The sequence below is a fragment of the Somniosus microcephalus genome, chromosome 2 (genome assembly GCF_052327205.1).
Source record: "Somniosus microcephalus isolate GS21.2 chromosome 2, FLI_Smic_1.0, whole genome shotgun sequence".
In the NCBI taxonomy this organism is placed as follows: Eukaryota; Metazoa; Chordata; class Chondrichthyes; order Squaliformes; family Somniosidae; genus Somniosus; species Somniosus microcephalus.
In genome coordinates, this window is record NC_140988.1 from 346,443,389 (window position 1) to 346,466,802 (window position 23,414).

A 23,414-nucleotide genomic window follows, 5' to 3' on the forward strand; every position below is an offset into this window, starting at 1 on the left:
ACATTGGCTCCCGGTTAAGCAGCACCTCAATTTCAAAATTCTCATCCTTGTTTTCAAATCCCTCCACGGCCTCGCCCCTGCCTATCTCTGTATTCTCCTTCAGCCCCACAACCCCCCCCCCCCAACCCTCCCCCCCCCACAACCCCCCGAGATATCCGCGCTCCTCTAATTCTGGCCTCTTGAGCATCCCTGATTATAATCGCTCAACCTTTGGTGGCCGTGCCTTCTGTTGCCTCGGCCCTAAGCTCTGAAATTCCCTGCCTAAACGTCTCCGCTGCGCTACCTCTCTCTTTCCTCCTTTAAGACGCTCCTTAAAACCTACCTCTTTGACCAAGCTTTTGGTCACCTGCCTTAATTTATCCTTATGTTGATCGATGTCAAATGTTTTGTCTTAAAATATTCCTGTGTGGCGCCTTGGGACGTTTTACTACGTTAAAGGCGCTATATAAATAAAAGTTGTTGTTGTTGTATATGAACCTGTATCTCAGCATGAGTCACTGTCCGCAGGAGAGGTAGAGAGAAGAGTGAGCAGGGGTATGTACGATTTAGTAAAATATATTACTTGCAAAATTATCATTAGACAGAATAAAGGTTTCATTTATCATGGGTCATACCTCAGATCCTGTGTCCTACCCCCACCATGAGCATGAACAAAAAAGGCTAATGTTTTAAAATCATTCTGCACATTCTGCATAGTGAATAGATGAAAAAGTAAAAGAAGCCCAATTAGTGACATATTAACTGATGCACTGCAAATTATATCACAGAGGAAGCAATTTCATCAGCCGCTCCAAAACAAACCTCTTGGTGGCTGAGTAGCTAACAAGGTCATTTTTTTCTCCATTGTACACGACTTGCTGCAGTAGCAGTGTGCAATTACTTTTCTCCCCCCTTCAATTTTCTTCCCTTTCCTTCTGAAGATGCTGACCCATGTCAGCTCACAGACATTCACAACCCTCTGGTATCTCACCCAGGTAGCTATCTTTCACGGGCGAGTCTAGATAGTGGAGTTTGGTAGGCATTTCCTTATTATTGTACCTCAGTGATTTTAAAATTCTCAACCTTCTTTTCAAATCCCTTCATGGCCTCGCCCCCTCCCTATCTCTTTAACCTCCTCCAGCCCTACAACCCTCCAAGGTCTCTGCGCGCCTCCACCTCTGGCCTCTTGCACATCCTCGATTTTAATCGCTCCACCATTGGCGGCCGTGCCTTCAGCTGCCGAGGCCCTAAGCTCTGGAATTCCCTCCCTAAACCTCTCCGCCTCTCTACCTCCCTCTCCTTCTTTAAGATGCTCCTTAAAACCTACCTCTTTGACCAAGTTTTTGGTCACCTGTTCTAATATCTCCTTATGTGGCTCGGTGTCAAATTTTGTTTGATAATCGCTCCTGTGAAGCACAGATATTTTACTATTTTAAAGGCGCTCTATAAATGCAAGATGCTGTTGTTGATCAATAATGTATACATGTTACAGTCTTGCTCACAGTGAGTCAGAGGTTACACTGTGACAAGAACGCTGGAAGTGAGGGAGGAGCACAGATCTGCAGTGCAACAACTTGGAGAGAAGTTTGTAAGAGATCACTACACTATTTATTTTTAATTGGTTTCTGAAAAATAAATAGCGTTTTCCTTAGCCAGTTCAGTTGATGAAATACATAACAAAGTTGTTGTACATAAACTTCTGCATGATTGGCGAGGGAGCAGCTATTTTGCTGTGTTTTCCTTACAGGAAGAATCACTTTCAAAATCTCAGCATAAACAAATTTTAAAAAGCAGCTGCTGTAACAATTTAAAATACATTAAAAAGAAACAAGACTCACATTTATATCGCGCCTTTCACGACCTCAGGACGTCCCAAAGCGTTTAACAGCCGATGAAGTACTTTTGAAGTGCAGTCTCTGTTGTAATGTAATAAGCGCAGCAGCCAATTTGCGCACAGCAAGGTCCCACAAACAATAATGTGATAATGACCAGATACCAGGACATTACAAAATCTAAAGATTCCATTTTGAAATGTAAGCATTTGCCACACATGTAATATGTAAACAATGTTTCAATATAGTAACTGAAATGGGTTTTTTTCAGGAAGTTTACCTCAGAAAAATTCGTAAAGTTAACTAAATTTGTTTTCTAATGGGATTTTTGTTACAATAACTTGTATTTATATAGTATCTTTAACATAGAAAAACGTCCCAAGGCGCTTCACAAAGGCATGAGAGGGAAATAAGACACCAAGCCAAGGAGATATCACTCAGGGTGACTAAAGGTTTGGTCAAAGAGATGGGTTTTAAGGAGGTGAGAGAGATGGAGAGGCTGAACTGACTAGTGAGGAAATTCCAGAGTACGGGGCATATGCGGCTGAAGGTATAGCCACCAATGGTGGGGCAAAGGGAGGGGTGGGTTGCACAATAGGCCGGAGTGAGCTGAGCAGACAGTAATTGGGGTGTGGAGGGGGGGGGAAGAGGAGGGAGGAGCATTACAAATTCAGATCTGCCGCAGGTATCTACTGAGGTTCAGTGGTATCAGTTGCTCTCTTAACCCTGCCTTTTTACAGAAGCAGACTCCCATTGCCAAGTATCTGCTAGCAGACCCAGGAGTGTAACAACGGAACTCACTTGTGATCTGGACCGATCTTAAGCACACGCACTCCTTTAATTACTCCGAAGGAAGAGCAAGTTAACTCTAGGTGAGGTGTCATTTGCTTTAGGTCATAAGATGCTTTATTCCACAGCAGCTAAAACATAAAGAACACTGCGTATGGTGCAGCTACTTGGCACAATCAGTTCAACTTCTGTTGGCATAATTGTTTCAGAAATAAAGAATGCGTGTACACTAGCCCACTTCGGTGCAGTCCTTTACTTAACATCTAAACACAAACTCTCCCTGACCAGGGTAAAAATTCTAGTCCTGGCCAATATTTATCCCTCAATCAACATCACTAAAACAGTCATTATCACACTGCTGTTTGTGGGAGCTTGCTGTACGCAAATTGGCTGCCACGTTTCCCACATTACAACAGTGGCTGCACTTCAAAAGTACTTCATTGGCTGTAAAGCACTTTGGGACGTCCAGTGGTCTTGAAAGGCGCTATATAAATGCAAGTCTTTCTTTCTTTCTTTATGCTTGCAGCCTACTACTACCTGGCTAACTTTGGGTGCCTCGGTTGATTATTAAAATTACCTCCCTTTAAAGCCTAGCAGAGATCAAAGAAATGTGTCAACATCATGGTGCTAGATGTATCCTGAATGACCAGATATTGCTAACACGTAGGTTATCACTTGTTGCATATTATGTATCTTAATTTCCAAAAAGCCTTTGATAAAGTGTTGCACAGAAGTATTAAGTAATGTTACGTCCTGTGCATTGGTGGGCAGATTTTATGCTGCTTTGGGTTTGGCAAAAAGTAGTAATTGATGGAAGCAGCTCTGCATGGGGTCCAGTCACTCGTGATGAGACTGCTGCTCCTCAGCATCTTTATCAATAATTTGGATGAAGGTATCAAGGGAGCAATTCTTAAAGTTTGCCGATGACACAAGGATGTGTGTAGGAGTTGAGAAAGCAGATGAAATAAATTGAGTGCAGGCTGATCTAGTTACAGTGAAGAAATGGGCCCATTTGTGGTAAATGTCCTTCATAATAAGAACATAAGAACATAAGAAATAGGAGCAGGAGTAGGCCATACGGCCCCTCGGGCCTGCTCCACCATTCAATAGGATCATGGCTGATCTGAATCTAGACTCACGTCCACTTCCCTGCCCGCTCCCTGTAACCCCTAATTCCCTTATCTGCTAGGAAAATGTCTATCTCCATTTTAAATCTATTTAATGTTGCAGCTTCCACAGCTCTCTGGGGTAGCAAATTCCATAGATTTACTACCCTCTGAGTAAAGAAGTTTCTCCTCATCTCAGTTTTGAAAGGGCAGCCCCTTATTCTTAGATTATGCCCCCTAGTTCTAGTCTCACCCATCAGTGGAAACATCCTCACCGCATCCACCCGATCAAGCCCCCTCACAATCTTATATGTTTCGATAAGATCGCCTCTCATTCTTCTGAACTCCAATGAGTAGAGTCCCAACCTACTCAACCTTTCCTCATACGTCAACCCCCTCATCTCTGGAATCAACCGAGTGAACCTTCTCTGAACCGCCTCGAGAGCAAGTATATCTTTTCTTAAATATGGAAACCAAAACTGCACGCAGTATTCCAGGTGTGGCCTCACCAATACCCTGTATAACTGCAGCAAGACTTCCCTGTTTTTATACTCCATCACCCTTGCAATAAAAGCCAAGATTCCATTGGCCTTCCTGATCACCTGCTGAATCTGCATACTAACTTTTTGGGCTGGATTTTCCTAAGCCCCTGGAGTCGGGTTGGAGGCGTGCGGGCGATAAAAATCGGAGATCCGGGGGTCCCGACCCCATCCCGCCGCCAACCCGCCTCCATGTCAATTTCATTGGAGTCGGGTTGCCGACAAGTGCTGGAACCCGACTCCCAGAGGCGGGAAGGGATTAAAGGCAATTAAACTGCCTGTTAACAGGTAGTTTTTTGCCTATTCGCGATTTTTATTGCTGGTTTGTGGGCTTCCCGACAGCTCCAAACCACGAAAAGTTTTCGAGGCGGGATGTGGGTCTGAGGTCTTGGAGGGGTCGAGATGCCCAGTGTTCAGGTGAGTGAGGGGTGCTGGAGTGCAAAGGTAAGTGTTTTGCAAGTGTTTAAAGTGTTTAAATAAGTTTAACTTACTTTTACTTACCTTTACAGGAGTCCTGCATTCCGGTGTCGGGAGTCGGCTGCAAGAACCACAGAAGCTCCGATTTTTAAAAAAAAACCAGCTTCTTGGTTTCTGCAGCAAAATGATTTTAAAGTTATCCTGAGAAAGGACTGAGGCTGAATTAGCAGTTTTTCAGTGCTTGACAGCTTCAAACAGCTGTTAAACACTGATATTTCATGTGCCAAAAGCTTTTGACAGATGAAATGTCAATCTCTGACGTCACCTGTTGCTGGGTGGCCCTTAATTGGCCTGCTGAGCCCACAGGGCGGGCTCAACAAGGTCAATCAGAGGAAAATCCAGTGGGTTGGCCACATCTCCATGGAGGCGGGACAACAAGCCCGAATGTGGGTTTCCCACCTCCAACCCGCCCCCGTAGCAAAATCCAGCCCTTTGTGTTTCATGCACCAGGACACCCAGATCCCTTTGTACTGTAGCACTTTGCAGTTTCTCTCCATTTAGATAATAACTTGCTCTTTGATTTTTTCTGCCAAAGTGCATAACCTCACACTTTCCAACATTATATTGCATCTGCCAAATGTGGGCTGGGGTTATTCCAGACATGGGTATACCATGACGAGTCACCTGCCTTGGGCTGCGGAGCTGGAGGGTGACCTGGGGGGTTATTGCACTGAAGGTCCACAATCAGTGTCGCAAGGTCATATTGAAAGCAAATAGGGTGTTAGGATGTAAAGCTAGGGCAGTTCAATATAAAACTAGAAATACGATATTTCCCTTACACAGGCCTTATTGTGGCTGCATATAGAATACTGTGTCCAGTATTGATCCACTTGTATGGCCAGGGATATCAGGGCCCTGGAGAGGACCCAGAGGAAGATCATCAGAATGATATCTAGTCTTAGGGCTGTTAGCTGGCAGAATAATTGAGGATTTTAAAACCATGAAGGGAGTAGATTCTATTCAGGTGGATAGGTTGTTTGAGCTAGAAAGGGATGGGGGAGCACGGGGGCACCAGTTTAAAATATGAAAATAGAGAGTAAGGTTGGAAGCTACTTTCAATATGGCCTTGCGATACTGCTGGTAGATCTTCAAGGAGAGTTTGAGAGAGGCCCTGTACTGTCCCTGTGGCATCATTGCTTTTTTTAATTCATTCATGGGATGTGGGCATCACTGGCAAGGCCAGCATTTATTGCCCATCCCTAGTTGCCCTTGAGAAGGTGGTGGTGAGCCGCCTTCTTGAACCGCTGCAGTCCGTATGGTGAAGGTACTCCCACAGTGCTGTTAGGGAGGGAGTTCCAGGATTTTAACCCAGCGACGATGAAGGATCGGCGATATACTTCCAAGTCAAGATGCTTCCTACTATGTGGTCAAACTGCAGCTATACAAAGCCCTGGTTAGACCACACCTGGAGTACTGTGAGCAGTTCTGGGCACTACACCTTAGGAAGGATATATTGGCCTTGGAGGGAGTGCAGCGTAGGTTTACCAGAATTATACCCAGACTTCAAGGGTTAAGTTACATGGAGAGATTACACAAATTAGGGTTGTATTCCCTAGAATTTAGAAGGTTAAGGGGTGATCTGATCGAAGTTTTCAGGATATTAAGGAGAACAGATAGGGTAGATAAGAGAGAAACTATTTCCGCTGGTTGGGGATTCTAGGACTAGGGGGCATAGTCTAAAAATTAGAGCCAGACCTTTCAGGAGTGAAATCAGGAAACACTCCTACACACAAAGGGTGGTAGAAGTTTGGAACTCTCTTCCACAAACGGCAATTGATGCTGGATTAATTGTTAATTTTAAATCGGAAATTGATAGCTTTTTGTTAACCAAAGGTATTAAAGGATATGGGCCAAAGGCAGGTATATGGAGTTAGGTCACAGATCAGCCATGATCTCATCGAATAGTCCAAAGATGTGCGGGTTAGGTTGATTGGCTATGATAAAAATTGACCCTTAGTGTTAGGGGGATTAAATACGTGGGGTGGGTGGGATATGTGTTGGCGTAGGGGTTACGGGGATCGGGTGGGATATGTGTCGGTGCAGGCTCGATGGGCCGAAATGGCCTCTATCTGCACTGTGGGGTTTCTGTGATTCTGTGAACAGGCTCGAGGGGCTGAATGGCCTACTCCTGTTCCTGTGTTCCTATGTTCAAACTCAACTGTCATCAGACGCCCTACTTTGCCACCCACAAGTTCATTCAAAAGAACTTTGTTTGTGGGTTGGGACATGGGGAAGGAGGAGGAAGAGACAAGAGCAGAAGAGAACAGCATTTCTTCGCCAGGGCAGGGGGGGGGGGGTAACCACCAGAGCAAATTAACTACTTCATTAGAAATGTTTCATTGCATAAAATGTTTCTGTCTCTCCTAGCTTCACCGCGGATGTGTCGCCGTGGTATGAATACGTCAAGAGTACATTCCCGGCTGGCAGTACAGAGTTGAAGAATGTGCAGTGTCCTTCCTGAGTGCTGTTGATGGGAGCTTGAAACAATCCAGCTGCTTAGGCGGTTGACGGAGCCTCTCATGAGGCTGACGCCTCGCTAATAGCTTAGTGGCGGTTGTTAAGATGCCTGGAGATCTGCCGCAACAACACGGCCAGAAAACTGGATTCTTCCTGATTAACTTCACCACAGAATCGAGCGGAGGAGGGAGAGGCAGTAAATGTCCCCAAGACAGTCGAACTATGCTGGGGGGGAAAAGGTCTTACTATCGCTGGGGGTGGGACAGAATGCTAAGTAAGGCATTGAATTATTTGTTTTTTTGCGGGGGGGGATTTAAAAAAAAACGTTATAACGTTGTACAGAATAAAAAATGAAACCAGCCTTTGATGGAGCATCTTTTCCCTTGTAAAATCAACACGAGGATTGCGCGCCAAGAAATGATCAAGGAGTCGATTTCCGCAGGAATGCAACACAGCAACAGAAAATATTCACTGCAAAGTCAAAAAGGGGAGGAATGCAATTTACAGATCGATGTAAAAAAAAACTGCGGGAGGGACGGGTGTATAAACTTGGGGGGGAAACTGTACCTTTCAGCATCAAAGATTAAAGGGGCAGTGTTCAAATCCAGCAACAGGCAGGCACTCAACCCGATTCAAATAAATAAACCAAAAACATGTGCACACAATGTGCTAAGAAGATAAGATTTTTCCACTTGGTGAGTTGTGGCTTGGTTTACAGCCGGCCTGCCTGCTTGCTTGACTAAACGACAACCGAGATGCCAAATCCGCAAGCTTCCTCCTCCTTCCTGCTGCTGATTTTTTCCTCTTCTGCCTGTGATCTGGAAATCTTGCGCTTTCCCCTCTCCTGGGAGCTGACAGCAGCAGCTGTCCCCAAGGCACCGGTTCCAAAAACAAAAGAATCTTCAATCGACTACAGATGACCGATTTTTTCGACGATATAATCGGGGACATGTGTCCAGAGATATACCGGCAGGCTGCCGACTTTAAAGTGACGCCCGAGTGAAATGTGGTCTCAATACTCTGAAGGGCTTCCTGAGGAAGCGCTGGTCCCAGAACGTTGCTCGCAGAGGCGATGGACACACTCGTGAGATAGATGGTGCATTTAGACTGTTGTGAGTGGATTGCAGTAGTACTCAGAAGTCCTGTTCATTTCATCTATGAAGTTACAGAGTCTACAGCACAGAAACAGGCCATTCGGTCCAACTGGTCTATGCCAGTGTTTATGCTCCACAGGAACCTCCTCCCACCCGTCTTCATCTCACCTTATCAGCATATCCTTCTATTCCTTTCTCCCTCATCTGCTTATCTAGCTTCCCCTTAAATGCATCAATGCTATTCACCTCAATTACTCCTTGTGGTAGCGAGTTCCACGTCCTAACCACCATTTGAATACAGAGGTTTCTCCTGAATTCCCTATTGGATTTATTAATTACTATCTTATATTTATGACTTATAGTTTTGGACTCCCCCACGAGTGAAACATTTTCTCTGCATCTATCCTATCTGGGGGTCCTTGTACATGAATCACAAAAAGTTAGCATGCAGGTACAGCAAGTAATTAGGAAGGCAAATGGAGTGTTGGTCTTTATTGCAAAGGGAATGGAGTATAAAAGTAGGGAAGTCCTGTTACAACTGTACAGGGCATTGGTGAGACCACACCTGGAGTACTGCGTACAGTTCTGGTCTCCTTATTTAAGGAAGAATGGCCTAGAAATTCAGTCGCGTTTGCGCCCACTTATGGGCTATAGAGTGGTTTGCGCCGGAAGTTTTTTCGCGCCCGAAATTCAGTTGGTCCGTAACATTGACGTTAGCCGGTAGCGCTGCGCCGGCACCGATGACGTCATCGGTGTGCGCAGCGCCCCGGTTCCAATGCAATTCCGGTCCGACCGCCAAATTCAGTTGCGGCCGCCTCTCCCGTGGCGGCCGCAAACAGCGTTTGCAAAACGGTGCCTTGCAGCTCCGAGAGGTCGGCGCATAAAGGTGGAGGGGCGGCCGGCCGCTTTCCCGGCGGCCGCCTGGCCGCACCTCCCTCCCCGGACTCCTGCACCACCCCCCCGCGGCATTGGTGTGTGACTCCCGCGAGCCCGGCACTTCTCCGTGGTGCCGGGCTCATTTGCCGGGGGAATCCAGCGGCGATCTCACGGCTGCAGGCAGCTCCTCCTTAAGAGAAGGAGGAGGCCTGCATTACCCCAGCCTGCCGCACCGCATCGGGTGCCGCTGCGGCAGCTGGACGCCTGAAACTGACATTCTTCGCCCCAAACGAGGCGGCCAAACCCTCCAATAGCACCCGCCTCCGTGTTGGGGCGGCGCAACTGAATTTCAGGCGGGCGCTACGGGAATCCGGGCAAGCGCTAAATTTCGGGCGCTACAGACCTGGCGGGGCTATACCTAATTTCTCAGCCAATATACTTGCATTGGAGGCAGTTCAGAGAAGATTCACGAGGTTGATTCCAGAGATGAAGGGGTTGTCTTATGAAGAAAGGTTGAGCAGTTTGGGCCTATACTCATTGGAGTTTAGAAGAATGAGAGGGGATCTTATTGAAACATACAAGATTCTGAAGGGCTTGACAGGGTAGATGCAGAGAGGATGTTTCCCCTTGTGGGGGAATCTTGAACTAGGGGGCATAATTTCAGAATAAGGGGGCACCCTTTTAATTCGGAAATGAGGCGGAATTTCTTTTCTCAGAGGGTCGTGAATCTTTGGAATTCTCTTCCCCAGAGAGCTGTGGAGGCTGGGCCATTGAATATATTTAAGGTGGAGATAGACAGATTTTGAACGATAAGGGAGTCGAGGGTTATGGGGAGCGGGCAGGGAAGTGGAGTTGAGGCCAAGATCAGATCAGCCATGATCTTATTGAATGGCGGAGCAGGGTCGAGGGGCCCAATGACCTACTACTGCTCCTATTATGTTCTTATGAACCCTTTTATCAGCTTAAAGACCTCTGTCAGGTCACCCCTCAGCCTTCTCTTTTCTAGAGAAAAGAGCCTGTTCAGCTTTTCAGAAGTATATCATGTCAGTTTTGGTATCATCCTTGTAAATCTTTTCTGCACCTTCTCCAGTACCTCTATATCCTATATAATATAGAGACCAGAAATGTGCACCAGAACTTCAGTGCTAGTTACCAGCAAGATTTGCCAAATAATCCCTGTGTTAACGTAGCTTACTACACATCATCCTGACTTGGAAATCTCTTCCTTCATCGCCACTGGGTCAAAATCTTGGAACTCCCTTCCTAACTGTGGGAGTACCTTCACCACATGGACTGCAGCGGTTCAAGAAGGCAGCTCACCACCACCTTCTCAAGGGTAATTAGGGATGGGCAATAAATGCTGGCCTTGCTAGCAATGCCCACATCCGGTAAATGAATAAAGAAAAAGTGACACAATGGAACTGAAAGGAATATCTATGTGTACAATTAATTGTTTTAAAATGGCATTCATTTCAGAAAAAGTCAAAGTAGCCTATTAGGAGTAAAATGCCTATATAACCCTGTATCTTGTGATATTAACAGTGGCAGTTCACAAATAATAATAATAATAATGATCAACTATATTGTCATTGTTAGTGCACAAGTGCAGTACAACGAAATGTAGGCTTGCGGCTCCCGAGAGTGTACATTTAGATTAAGACATTTAAACATTCAACATTCATTTGGCTTGTAATACATTAACATAAACATAATAAAGTGCATTGGCAGATGTGCAGGCTTTAGAGTTTATTTGTGGAGTTCAGTAGGATGACAGCCCTGGGAAAGAAGCTGTTCCTAAATCTGGTCGTTCGGGTGCGAATGCATCTGTAGCATATAGGTAATTAAAACGTTTGGACAGGTATATTTAATATAAAGGTGCAAAACATAGGCCAGAATTTTCTTTACCTGGTTGGGTTCAATGCGGGCGGTCGCCATGGCGGGTCGCGAGCCCGTTGCTGGCTCCATCCCGCGCCACGGAACGACTTTAAGTTAACACCCAGTGCGTTACTCAGCCCAATTAAAAGGTGCAGGTCAGGTGACATCATCGATGATGCATTTTCAGCTGGGATATTTAAAGGAGCCATGGCCACAATGCATTTGAAGGTTCATCTAGGAGTGTGCAGGCAGTGCACTTCACTATTCCACTGCTGCACACACCGCCAGAGATGACTGCTCAGAGGCAGAGGGCTGCACCCAGTTTCTTCGATGACTCCCTCCATATGCTTATGGAGAGAGTCAGAGCAAGCAGGGAGGTCCTCTTCCCTGCTGATGGGAGGAAGAGACCTCCCCAGCAGAGCAAGGGAGCCTGGCTCCAAATAGCAGTGGAGGTGAATAGCAGGGATGTGGTCAGGAGGACCTGGTTGCAGTGCCTCAAACGCTTCAAGGATCTTGTTAGATTAGGAAAGGTGAGTACAAAGCCACACTCACCTTCATCCTGCTGTGCCTCTCATCACATCCCCATCACTCTGCCTTCCCAACCCTATTCCTGCACATCCTTACTCACACCAACATACCTTGCACCCCCACCCATCCATCTCTATATTATCACATCCCCATCTTACTAGCCACCCCTCACACTCACCCTCATATTAGTGCAATCATACCAACTAACAACACACAAGGAGGCCGCTTGGCATTGCCACTCCAATGTCAACTGCTATAGATGTAACCCATTCAATCCTTACACTCATTCCATCACTCTAACTGAACCTTCTCTTCTTTCCATCCTTGCAGGAAAAGAGAGCTCACAATAAGAGGGAGAGGTAGAGAACTGGCAGTGGAACGGCATCAATGGCCACCCTGACCAGAGCAGAGGAGGCTGCCTTAGAGCTGGCGGGAGTCACCAAGCAGCTGGAGGTGGGAGACAGAGAGAGGGGGACATCCCAGCAACCTGGTGACAGATTTACATATCACAGCTACATGGCACACATCAGTCACTCATATGGGGGCTGATGTCAGCAGCCATTGAATGTACGGTATCTGTATCCAATCTTCATATGACATATCTAACTCATCTCTTTACTCTCCCACAGATCCATCAAGAGCCCCCCCCCACCCCCTCCACCACTGCCCAGGAGGAAGAGGAAGACGATTCTTCAGAGGAGCCTCCAGCCTCTGAGGGCACACCGTCACCAGACAGAAGCGCACCCAGCACCAGCGCAGAGACGCACACCTCTAGGAGGGATGCCAGTGTAGACGTGGGTCCTCATGGCCCCACTGCTGTGCAGCAAGGTGCTCTCCAGCTCCTTGCTAGCAGGGATGTGCGGGTGGCCCATGAGAGGGATGATGCTGATCAGGGACATGGAAGTGGGGGCTCCTCTCAAAGCATTCACACTTCTCCCCCGTTGCCACCCCCTCATTCAGAACCCCAGATGCCTCCCCGGACAGCGATGGCCGAGTCTACCCCCGCACAGTCGCAGGAGGAACAGATTTTGGCGGGGCCATCACAGGCTCCAAAACCCAGAGGACAACCGCCAAAAGTGTCTAAGCAGTCGCAGCAGGGAAGTGAGGAGGCTGCCTTGACCTCTGCTGAAGCCACACGGGTAGCACCACGTAGAAACACGTGTAAGAGAAAGATGCCGCACAAGGGTAGCCACTTGGGTGCTTTATTCAATGTCAATGTGAAGTTTCAGTTAATTTAGTGAACCATGAATTTCTTTCTTTTCAAAACTTTCCGGTCTTGGACAAATTTGCGTGCACCTTAGAAGTGGCTCAGTGAGTTAGAGTGAAGAGTCAGACATAACGTTACCTCCAGCAATGGTGGTGACTGTGAAAGGAATGGATTGGTCATTGTAGGGATGCTTTATGGTGTGGCTGTGGGGTGTTGCCAACCTGGCGAAGCATGGGGTAGCCATATGGGTGTACAGCGTAAAATTAAGTAAATCAGGCCATGATGAGGCCATCCCTGGCCTCCCGGGCAGCAATGTGCTCGAGTGCTGGTGCCATCTGCACCGCAGGTTCCTCCAGCTCCTGCTCCTCCTCCTCTTCCAGCTGATGCTCCTCCTCCTCCGAGGAAGCTTTGCGCTCAGTGCCTTGCTCCTCATGCAGCACTAATCCTCGCTGCTGCGCTATGTTGTGCAGGGTGCAGCAGACGACAATGATTCTGGAGACCCTGGCTGGTGTGTACTGAAGGGCTCCTCCAGATCTGTCAAGGCATCCGAATCGCATTTTCAGCATGCTTATTATCTGCTCTATGACACATCTGGAGGAGATGTGGCTTTCATTATATTTCTCTTCGGCCTCAGTAGTGGGCCTCCTCAAGGGTGTCATGAGCCACATCTTCAGTGGATAGCCCTTGTCTCCAAGCAGCAATCTGGAAAGTCTGTTTGGAGGGGCGAAGAGCTGAGGGAGGGTGGACTGGCGAATATTGAAAGAGTCATGGCAGCTGCCAGGGAATTTGGCACACATATGCATGATGATCTTTCTATGGTTGCAGACCAGCTGCACGTTGAGGGAGTGGAAGCCTTTGCGGTTGACAAAGACTCCTGCGTTATGATGGGGTGCCCTGATGGCCACATGTGAACAGTCGATGACGCCCTGCACCCGTGGGAAGCCAGCCAGAGCAGCAAAGCCGAGCACCCGCTCAGAAACACTGGCCTCATCAGTGGCATAGTTGATATAATTGGCTGACTTGTCAAACAGGGCATCAGTGACCTGTGTGATGCATCTGTGGGCGGCCGACTGCGAGATACCGCAATTGTCTGCTGCAGATCCATGGAAGGAGCCTGAGGCAAAGAAGTTGAGGGCGCTGGTGACTTTGACAGCCACTGGTAAGGCATGTCCACCCACTCCTCTGGGCAGCAGGTCTTGCTCCAGCAATGTGCAAATGTCTGCGATGACCTGTTGCGATAGCCTGAGCCTCCTTTGGCACTGCTGCTCAGTCATGTTGAGGAAGCTCATCCTCTGCCTGTATACCCTGTGTTGAGGGTATAGCCTCTGACGCGGTGCAGCCCTGCGCTGATGCCCTCTGTCCTGTGGAGCATCAGGGCATTGAGGAGAAGGTTGGTGTAGTTGTTGGTGCTGCTGGTGTGCCTGGTGTTGGGGCTCATCGTGGTCAGATTCTGAGGACCAATGTGAAACAGTATAAACGGCACCCATGCTGAGGAAGAGATGGCAGGTGAAGTAGAGATGACAGAAGCAAGCAATCTGTCAATGGTGAGAGGTCCTTCCAATGAGGTGACACTGGAAGGAGACTTTGCTGCAGCCTGTAGAAAGCTCAACCTGTGCTGGGAATGCAGGGAGCAACAGCTTCTGCCTGAGGAAAGTGATCAGCTGTCAGGTGGGAGCTTTTAAACTACATTTGATGCTGCCAACGAATCAGCTGGAGCAATGGCCACTCAACTCCCGCCTCAAGTTGACAGATGTGGTTCCCGAGCTGCGTGAATCCTGTGGCCATGCAGGGAAATTTGAAATGTAGGGGGGAAAAGGCTCCTAACTGTCTGAAAACAAGGTTATAATAATTTCAATTAGGTAGCCCACCTCTGCCAGTTGGGTTGCAGCTGCACCGGCAAACATGCCCAAGGGAAAGGCGTGTGGCGGTGAGATGCCGCCTGCTCACACTTTTGTCAAATTTCCCACCCGACCCGCTTGCATTCCCGCCCGCATGGGCCCCAGAAAATTTGAGCCATAGAGACTGGTTCAAATAAACAATTGTTTCAATGACTCTCAAAAAATGAATAAAGCTATAAGGGAACAATTGAGGGTAAGGAAAGAGGCATACATTAAGGACAAAGATAGCAGGGGAGTGCATGATAAGGGAGAATATGAAGAGATTAGGAGAAAAGTCAAAAAAACAATTAGGAAGGCAAAGAGGAACTAAGAAATTAAATTATCAAGGAACATAAAACAAAAGAGTAAAATATTTTACAGGCACATCAATAAAAAAGGAAGATTGGGATCGGAATAAGGCCATTAAGGGATAGAAAGGATAATACCACAGGTAATGATAGAGAGATGGCAGAAATATTAAATCATTATTTTGCTTCAGCATTTACCAGGAAGATAGAACTAGGTGGACATGACATTGGACGATGAGATTAGTAATGAGATAAGTGCATTTAAAACACAAAGAGGGGATGTGGCAGAACTACCAAGGGACTCTTATATGGATGTACATAATTGCCTTTAACAGAGTGAATCGGTACATAGAAACATAGAAGACAGGAGCAGGAGTAGGCCATTCGGCCCTTCGAGCCTGCTCCGCCATTCAATGAGATCATGGCTGATCATTCAAATTCAGTACCCTGTCCCTGCCTTCTCCCCATATCCCTTGATCCCTTTAGCCTTAAGAAATATATCCAACTCTTTCTTGAATATATTTAATGAACTGGCCTCCACCGCCCTCTGTGGCAGAGAATTCCACAGGTTCACCACTCTCTGGGTGAAGAAATTCTTCCTCATTTCAGTCCTAAATGTCCTACCCCTTATCCTTAGACTGTGAACCCTGGTTCTGGACTCCCCGACCATCGGGAACATCCTTCCAGCATCTAGTCTGTCCAGGCCTGACAGAATTTTATAGGTTTCGATGAGATCCCCTCTCAATCTTCAAAACTCCAGTGAGTATAAGCCCAATCGACACAACCTCTCCTCATACGTCATTCCTGCCATCCCAGGTATCAGCCTGGTGAATCTTCGCTGCACTCCTTCCATGGCAAGAACGTCCTTCCTCAGATAAGGCGACCAAAACTGCTCACAATACTCAAGGTGTGGTCTCACCAAGGCCCTGTACAACTGCAGCAAGACATCCTTGCTCCTGTACTCGAATCCTCTCGCTACGAAGGCCAACATACCATTTGCCTTCTTAACCGCCTGCTGCTCCTGCATGCTTACCTTCAGCGACTGGTGCACAAGAACACCCAGGTCTCTTTGCACTTCCCCTTCTCCCAATCTATTGCCATTCAAATAATAATGTGCCTTCTGTTTTTGCCACCAAAGTGGATAACCTCACATTTATCCACATTATAGTGCATTTGCCATGTTTCTGCCCAATCACCTAACCTGTCCAAATCATACTGGAGTTTCATGACATCCTCCTCGCAGCATACCCTCCCACCCAGCTTTGTGTCGTCTGCAAATTTGGAGATATTACATCCAATTCCCTCGTCCAGATCATTAATATATATTGTGAACAGCTGGGGTCCTAGGACCGATCCTTGCGGTACCCCACTAGTCACTGCCTGCCACTCGGAAAATGACCCGTTTCTTCCAACTCTTTGCTTTCTGTCCGCCAACCAGTTTTCTATCCAAGTCAATACCTTGCCCCCAATCCCATGTGCCTTAATTTTGCACGCTAATCTCTTATGCGGGACCTTATCGAAAGCCTTCTGAAAGTCCAAATACACCACATCCACTGGTTCTCCCTTATCTATTTTACCAGTTACATCCTCAAAAAATTCCAGTAGATTAGTCAAGCATGATTTACCTTTTGTAAATCCATGTTGACTTTGTCCGATCCTGTCACTGCTTTCCAAGTGCTCTGCTATTACATCTTTTATAACGGACTCTAGCATTTTCCCCACTACCGATGTCAGGCTTACCGGTCTATAATTCCCCGCTTTTTCTCTGCCACCTTTTTTGAATCATCGGGTAACATTAGCTACCCTCCAATCCATGGGTACTGTTCCAGAGTCTATCGAGTTCTGGAAGATGACCAGCAATGCATCTACTATTTCTAGGGCCACTTCCTTAAGTACCCTGGGATGTAGATTATCAGGCCCTGGGGATTTATCGGCCTTCAGTCCCATCAATTTTCCGAACACCATTTCCCTACAAATACTGATTTCTTTCAGTTCCACCCTTTCATCAGACCCTATGTTCCCCGGTATTTCTGGGAGGTTATTTGTGTCCTCCTTTGTGAAGACAGAACCAAAATATGTATTTAGTTCACAGAATCACAGGATCACAGAATCACACAGTGCAGATAGAGGCCATTTCGGCCCATCGAGCCTGCACCGACACATATCCCACCCGATCCCCGTAACCCCTACACCCCTACCCCCACCCCTACAATTGGTCTGCCATTTCTTTGTTCCCCATTATAAATTCCCCCGATTCTGACTGCAAGGGACCTACGCTTGACTTCACCAATCTTTTTCTCTTCACATATCTATAAAAGCTTTTACAATCAGTTTTTATGTTCTCTGCAAGCTTACTCTCATATTCTATTTTCCCTTTCTTAATTAATCCCTTTGTCCTCCTTTGTTGAATCCTGAACTGCTCCCAATCCTCAGGATTATTGCTTTTTCTGGCCAATTTGTATGTCCTCTCCTTGGATCTTATGCTATCCCTAATTTCCCTTGTTAGCCACGGTTGAGTCACCTTTTTTGTTTTATTTTTATGCCAAACTGGGATGAACAACTTCTGTAGTTCATCCATTCGGTCTTTGAATGTTTGCGATTGCCTATCCACCGTCACCCCTTTGAGTGCCATTCCCCAATCAATCCTACCCAACTCGCTCCTCAGACCATCGTAGTTTCCTTTATTTAAATTGAGGGCCCTTGTTTCTGATTCAACTACTTCATTCTCCATCTTAATGAAGAATTCGATCATATTATGATCGTTCCGACCCAAGGGGCCTCGTACAACAAGATTGCTAATTAATCCTTCCTCGTTACATAATACCCAGTCTAAGATGGCCTGATCTCTGGTTGGTTCCTCGACATATTGGTCCAGGAAACCATCCCGTAAACACTCCAGGAATTCCTCCTCCACAGTATTGTTACCAATTTGGTTAGCCCAATCTATATGTAGATTAAAGTCACCCATGATGACTGCTGTGCCCTTATTGCACGCTTCTTTAATTTCCCTTTTCATGCCATCCCCAACCTCCGCCTTACTGTTTGGAGGTCTATATACCACTCCCACTAATGTTTTTTTCCCCTTAGTATTTCTCAATTCTACCCATACAGATTCCACATCATCAGAGCTAATATCCTTCATTACAATTGTATTAATCCCTTCTTTAACCAGTAATGCTACCCCACCTCCCTTTCCTTTTTGCTTATCTTTCCTGAATATCGAATACCCCTGGATGTTGAGTTCCCAGTCTTGGCCATCCTTGAGCCACGTTTCCGTAATCCCAACCAAATCATATTCGTTTACCTCTATTTGCGCAGCCAATTCCTCCACCTTATTACAAATGCTCCTCGCATTAAGACACAAAGCCTTCAGGCTTGTTATTTTAATGCTCTTAGACCTATTAGAATTATTATTTACTGTGGCCATGTTTGATTTAAACCATTGATTTCTCTGACTGCCACTTTTGTTTTTCTCCTTCCTATCTTTTGCTTTTATCCTTGTTTCCCTTTCCTCTGTCTCCCTGCTCAGGTTCCCAATCCCCTTCCATTTTAGTTTAAACCCTCCCCCACAGCACTAGCAAACAAACCGCCGAGGACATTGGTTCCAGCCCTGCCCAGGTGCAGACCGTCCGGTTTGAACTGGTCCCACCTCCCCCAGAACCGGTTCCAATGTCCCAGGAACTTGAATCCCTCCCCCTGGCACCATTCCTCTAGCCACGTATTCATCTGAAGTATCCTTCTATTTCTACTCTGACCAGCACGTGGCACTGGTAGCAATCGTGAGATTACTACCTTTGAGGTCCTGTTTTTTAATTTACCTCTTAACTCCCTATATTCCGCTTTTAGGACCTCATCCCGCTTTTTACCTACATCGTTGGTGCCTATATGCACCACGACAACTGGCTTTTCACCCTCCCCTTCCAAGATGTTCTGCAGCCGCTCGGAGACATCCTTGACCCTTGCACCAGGGAGGCAACACACCATCCTGGAATCTCGTTTGTGGCCGCAGAAAGGCCTATCTATTCCCCTTACAATTGAATCCCCTATTACTATAGCTCTACCACTCTTTTTCCTCCCATTCTGTGCAGCAGAGCCACCCCTGGTGCCAGGAAGTTGGCTGCTGCTGCCTTCCTCTGATAAGCCATCCACCCCAACAGTACTCAAAGTGTTGTATCTGTTGGAGAGGGGGATGGCCACAGGGGACCCCTGCACTACCTGCCTGCGCCTAGTACTCTGCCTGTTGGTCACCTGTTCCCTTTCTTCCTGTCCAACCTCTACCTGTGGTGTGTCCAACTCCCTAAACGTGCTATTCACGATGTCCCGAGCATCGTGAACGCTCCAGTATGCATCCAATCGCAGCTCCAGCGCCGCAATGCAGTCTGTCAGTAGCTTCAGCTGGGTGCACTTCCTGCACATGTAGTTGTCAGGGACACAGGAAATATCCCTGAGTTCCCACATATCGCAGGAGGAGCAGATCACGGGGCCGGGCTGTCCTGCCATGATTTACCCTTTAATTAATTGAGTTTAAATTAAATCAATCAATCCAATTAATTACACTACAGTTAAATAGTTTTACCAACAGTCCCCGCTACACCAGAGACACCTTAGAAACTATAAACCAGAGTTAAAGTTTAAAAAAGAGAGAAATACTCACCAACCAATCACTTACCTGCTTCCTGCTGATGTCACACTTTGATTACTTTTTACCTCTCTCCCCTGCTGCTGAATTGGTCGGGCCTCGCTGCTCGCTGCCGGTTTTAAGCTCTGCCGATGCTGCTCTCTCCCAGGTCCAGGTCCAGGCTCTGCGGTCGGGCCTTGCTGCTCGCTGCCGGTTTTAAGCTCTGCCGATGCTGCTCTCTCCCAGGTCCAGGTCCAGGCTCTGCGGTCGGGCCTTGCTGCTGCCGCCGCTTTTAAGCTCTGCCGATGCTGCTCTCTCCCAGGTCCAGGTCCAGGCTCTGTGGTCGGGCCTCGCTGCTGCCGCCGCTTTTAAGCTCTGCCGATGCTGCTCTCTCCCAGGTCCAGGTCCAGGCTCTGTGGTCGGGCCTCGCTGCTGCCGCCGCTTTTAAGCTCTGCCGATGCTGCTCTCTCCCAGGTCCAGGTCCAGGCTCTGTGGTTGGGCCTCGCTGCTGCTATCGCTTTTAAGCTCTGCCGATGCTGCTCTCTCCCAGGTCCCGGTCCAGGCTCTGTGGTCGGGCCTCGCTGCTGCCGCCCTTTTAAGCTCTGCCGATGCTGCTCTCTCCCAGGTCCAGGTCCTGTACCTGTATTTGTTTGCTGTATGTAAATAGCGCGGTCTCTGTAAGATGTAGACCAAATGCAATGATGTCATCACGCAGGTCACATGACATTCCCAACGGCGGGAAACGTGATGACGTCATGACGTCAGGTGGAGAAGCTTTCGATCTCAGTCCTCGTGGAGCCAGCCTTGAGCAAAACCTGTTGATTAGTTCTCTTGCGTTTTAATTGTTACTTCCACCAGTTTGCATTAAACATCATTTAATTATCAGACTGACTCGACCTCAGTACTTCAGATAGGAATTTAGCGATTCCTACAGTGGTGACCCCGAATCTTCGCGGATGATCTTCGCGGAGGAAGTGAGACGCAGTGGCACGATGGCAGTGAATGCAGTGGCTTTGAAGCTCCCTCAGTTTTGGGAACAACAGGCGGCCTCCTGGTTTGTGCAAGCGGAGGCTCAGTTTGAGCTTCGGAACATCGTGGCGGATCAGACCCGTTACCTCTACGTGGTCTCCGTACTCGACAGCTCCATGGCTTCGAGGATCATCAGCCTGCTGGAAAAACCCCGGCCGAAAGCAAGTACGATACCCTTAAGGTGCGGCTAATTCAGGTTCTCGGCCTCACGAAGGCAGAGCGCGCACGGCGGTTACTCACGCTGCCTGGGTTAGGCGACTCCAAGCCTTCAGAGTTAATGAGCCGGATGCTCACACTCCTTGGCTCCGAACCGCAATGTTTCCTCTTTCGGGAGGTGTTCCTGAGCCAATTGCCCGAGCAGGTGCAGGCAGCCCTCGCAAGGTCGGAAGCTGCGGATTGTGTGGCGCTCGCTGCCGAAGCTAATACAATTTACGCGGTCATGCAGCAATACTGCGCCGCCTCGAGGCATCCCTCCCTAATGGACCCCGCCCCGATGCCTCCACCATCCGGCTTGTGTTATTACCACGCCTGTTTCGGCGCGAAGGCCAGATGCTGCTGTCCTCCCTGCGGTTTCACGCCCAAAGCAACAAAAAAACACCAGCAACAACTGCGCGAAAGGAAGACCGACCTGCAGTATGCCCCACGGCTGCGATGGCGATTGGCGATTCCAGGAAGCTACTCTATATCACCGATTCCATCTCGGGCCGGCGATTTTTATGTGACACGGGGGCGCAGTGCAGCATTCTTCCCGCATCAGTCCTCGACATCCGGACTGGGAGGCGCGGTCTTCCCCTCCAAGCCGCCAATGGCAGTGCCATTCGTACATTTGGGAAACGGCGGGCCCAGGTGTGTATCGGCGGTCAACATTTCCAATGGGAGTTTATCACCGCCAAAATCTCGCAAGCGATCCTCGGCGCTGATTTTTTATGCGCCAACAGCTTGTTGGTAGATTAAAAAAATCGTCGACTGATCAACGCTGCCACGTACAACTCCATCCTATGCTTTTGAGGTTCGGTCGCGTCGCACACGGTCTCCTGCGCCTTGCCAGCGCCCGAGTTCACCCGCCTTCTTGGGGAATTCCCAGAGCTAACCAGGCCCACCTTCTCTGCAACGACTGCCAAGCATGGTGTGGAGCACCACATTACAATGACCAGCTCCCCAGTTTACGCACGGGCTCGCCGACTGGAAGCCAGCAAACTCGCAGCCGCAAAGGCGGAGTTCGCAGCAATGGAGCGGTTGGGGATTATTCGCCGGGCGAATAGTCCCTGGTCCTCGCCTCTCCATATCGTCCCTAAACCCAGTGGCGGATGGCGGCCCTGCAGCGACTACCGACGCCTTAATGAAGTCACGACTCCCGATCGGTACCCCATACCGCACATTCAGGATTTCTCCGCACATTTGGCGGGAAACTCGATCTTTTCCAAGGTCGACCTCGTCCGTGGGTACCATCAAGTGCCTGTGCACCCCCAGGATATCCAAAAGATGGCAGTCATTACCCCCTACGGCCTCTTTGAGTTCCTCCGAATGCCATTCGGGCTCAAAAATGCAGCACAGGCGTTTCAGCACCTAATGGATTCGGTGCTGCGGGATCTCAAGTTTTTATTTGTTTATCTCGATGATATCCTGATCACCAGCGCCACAAAAGAGGAACACATCAGTCATCTGCGCATCCTCTTTCGCCGCCTCCATCAACATGGCCTGATATTCAACCTGGCCAAATGTCAGTTCGGGCTACAGCAGCTGGACTTCTTGGGCCACCACATCACTTCGGAGGGGGCAATGCCACTTCGGTCAAAGGTGGAGGCCATTGCAGCATTTCCACGGCCGCAGTCCATCAAGGCCCTCCAGGAGTTCCTGGGTATGGTAAATTTTTACCATCGTTTTATTCCCAGGGCCGCGCAACTTATGCAACCACTCTACGAGGCCCTCAGAGGAAAGCCGGGAAAGGAACCCATGGTTTGGACGCCTGAGATGGATTGCACCTTCGGGGACACAAAGGCCGCCCTCGCAAATGTGACGATGTTGGCACACCCGCTGCCTGGAGCCACCATCGCTCTTAGGACCGACGCTTCTGACTACGCCATAGGAGCCGTGAAAGAGCAGTGGGTCAACGGCACGTGGCAACCACTCGCATTTTTTAGTCGCCAACTACGACGCAATGAGCGCAAGTACAGCACGTTCGACAGGGAGTTGTTAGCGCTGTTTCTGGCCATCCGCTATTTTCATTTTCTATTGGAAGGGCGCCACTTCACCACGTTTGTGGACCACAAGCCGCTGACGTTTGCTATGGCCAAGACTGCCGAACCGTGGTCAGCTCGACAGCAGCGACAACTCACCTTTATTTCAGAGTTCACCACCAACATCCAGCACATAGCTGGCAAGGACAACGTGGTAGCTGATTGCCTCTCGCGTGCGACCGTCCAAGCCATCCAGCTGGGAATAGATTATTCACACATGGCTGCCGACCAAGCAGCCGACCCGGAAACTCAGGCATTCCGTACTGACTCCTCTTGCCTCCAGCCAACGGATGTGCATTTCCACTCGGCGGGCACCTCCTTGCTCTGCGACGTCTCCTTGGGGGATCCCCGCCCGATCGTTCCATTTTCCTGGCGTCGGAAAGTCTTTGACGCCATACATGGACTTTCACATCCTGGCGTGAAGGCGTCTCAAAAGTTACTGGCATCCAAATTCGTCTGGAGAGGGATGCGCAAGGATGTCCGCGACTGGGCTAACACCTGTGTCGTTTGCCAAAGAGCCAAAGTGCAACGCCATGTCAAAGCCCCCTTGGCCACTTTCGAAGTACCGGAACGCCGTTTTGACCAC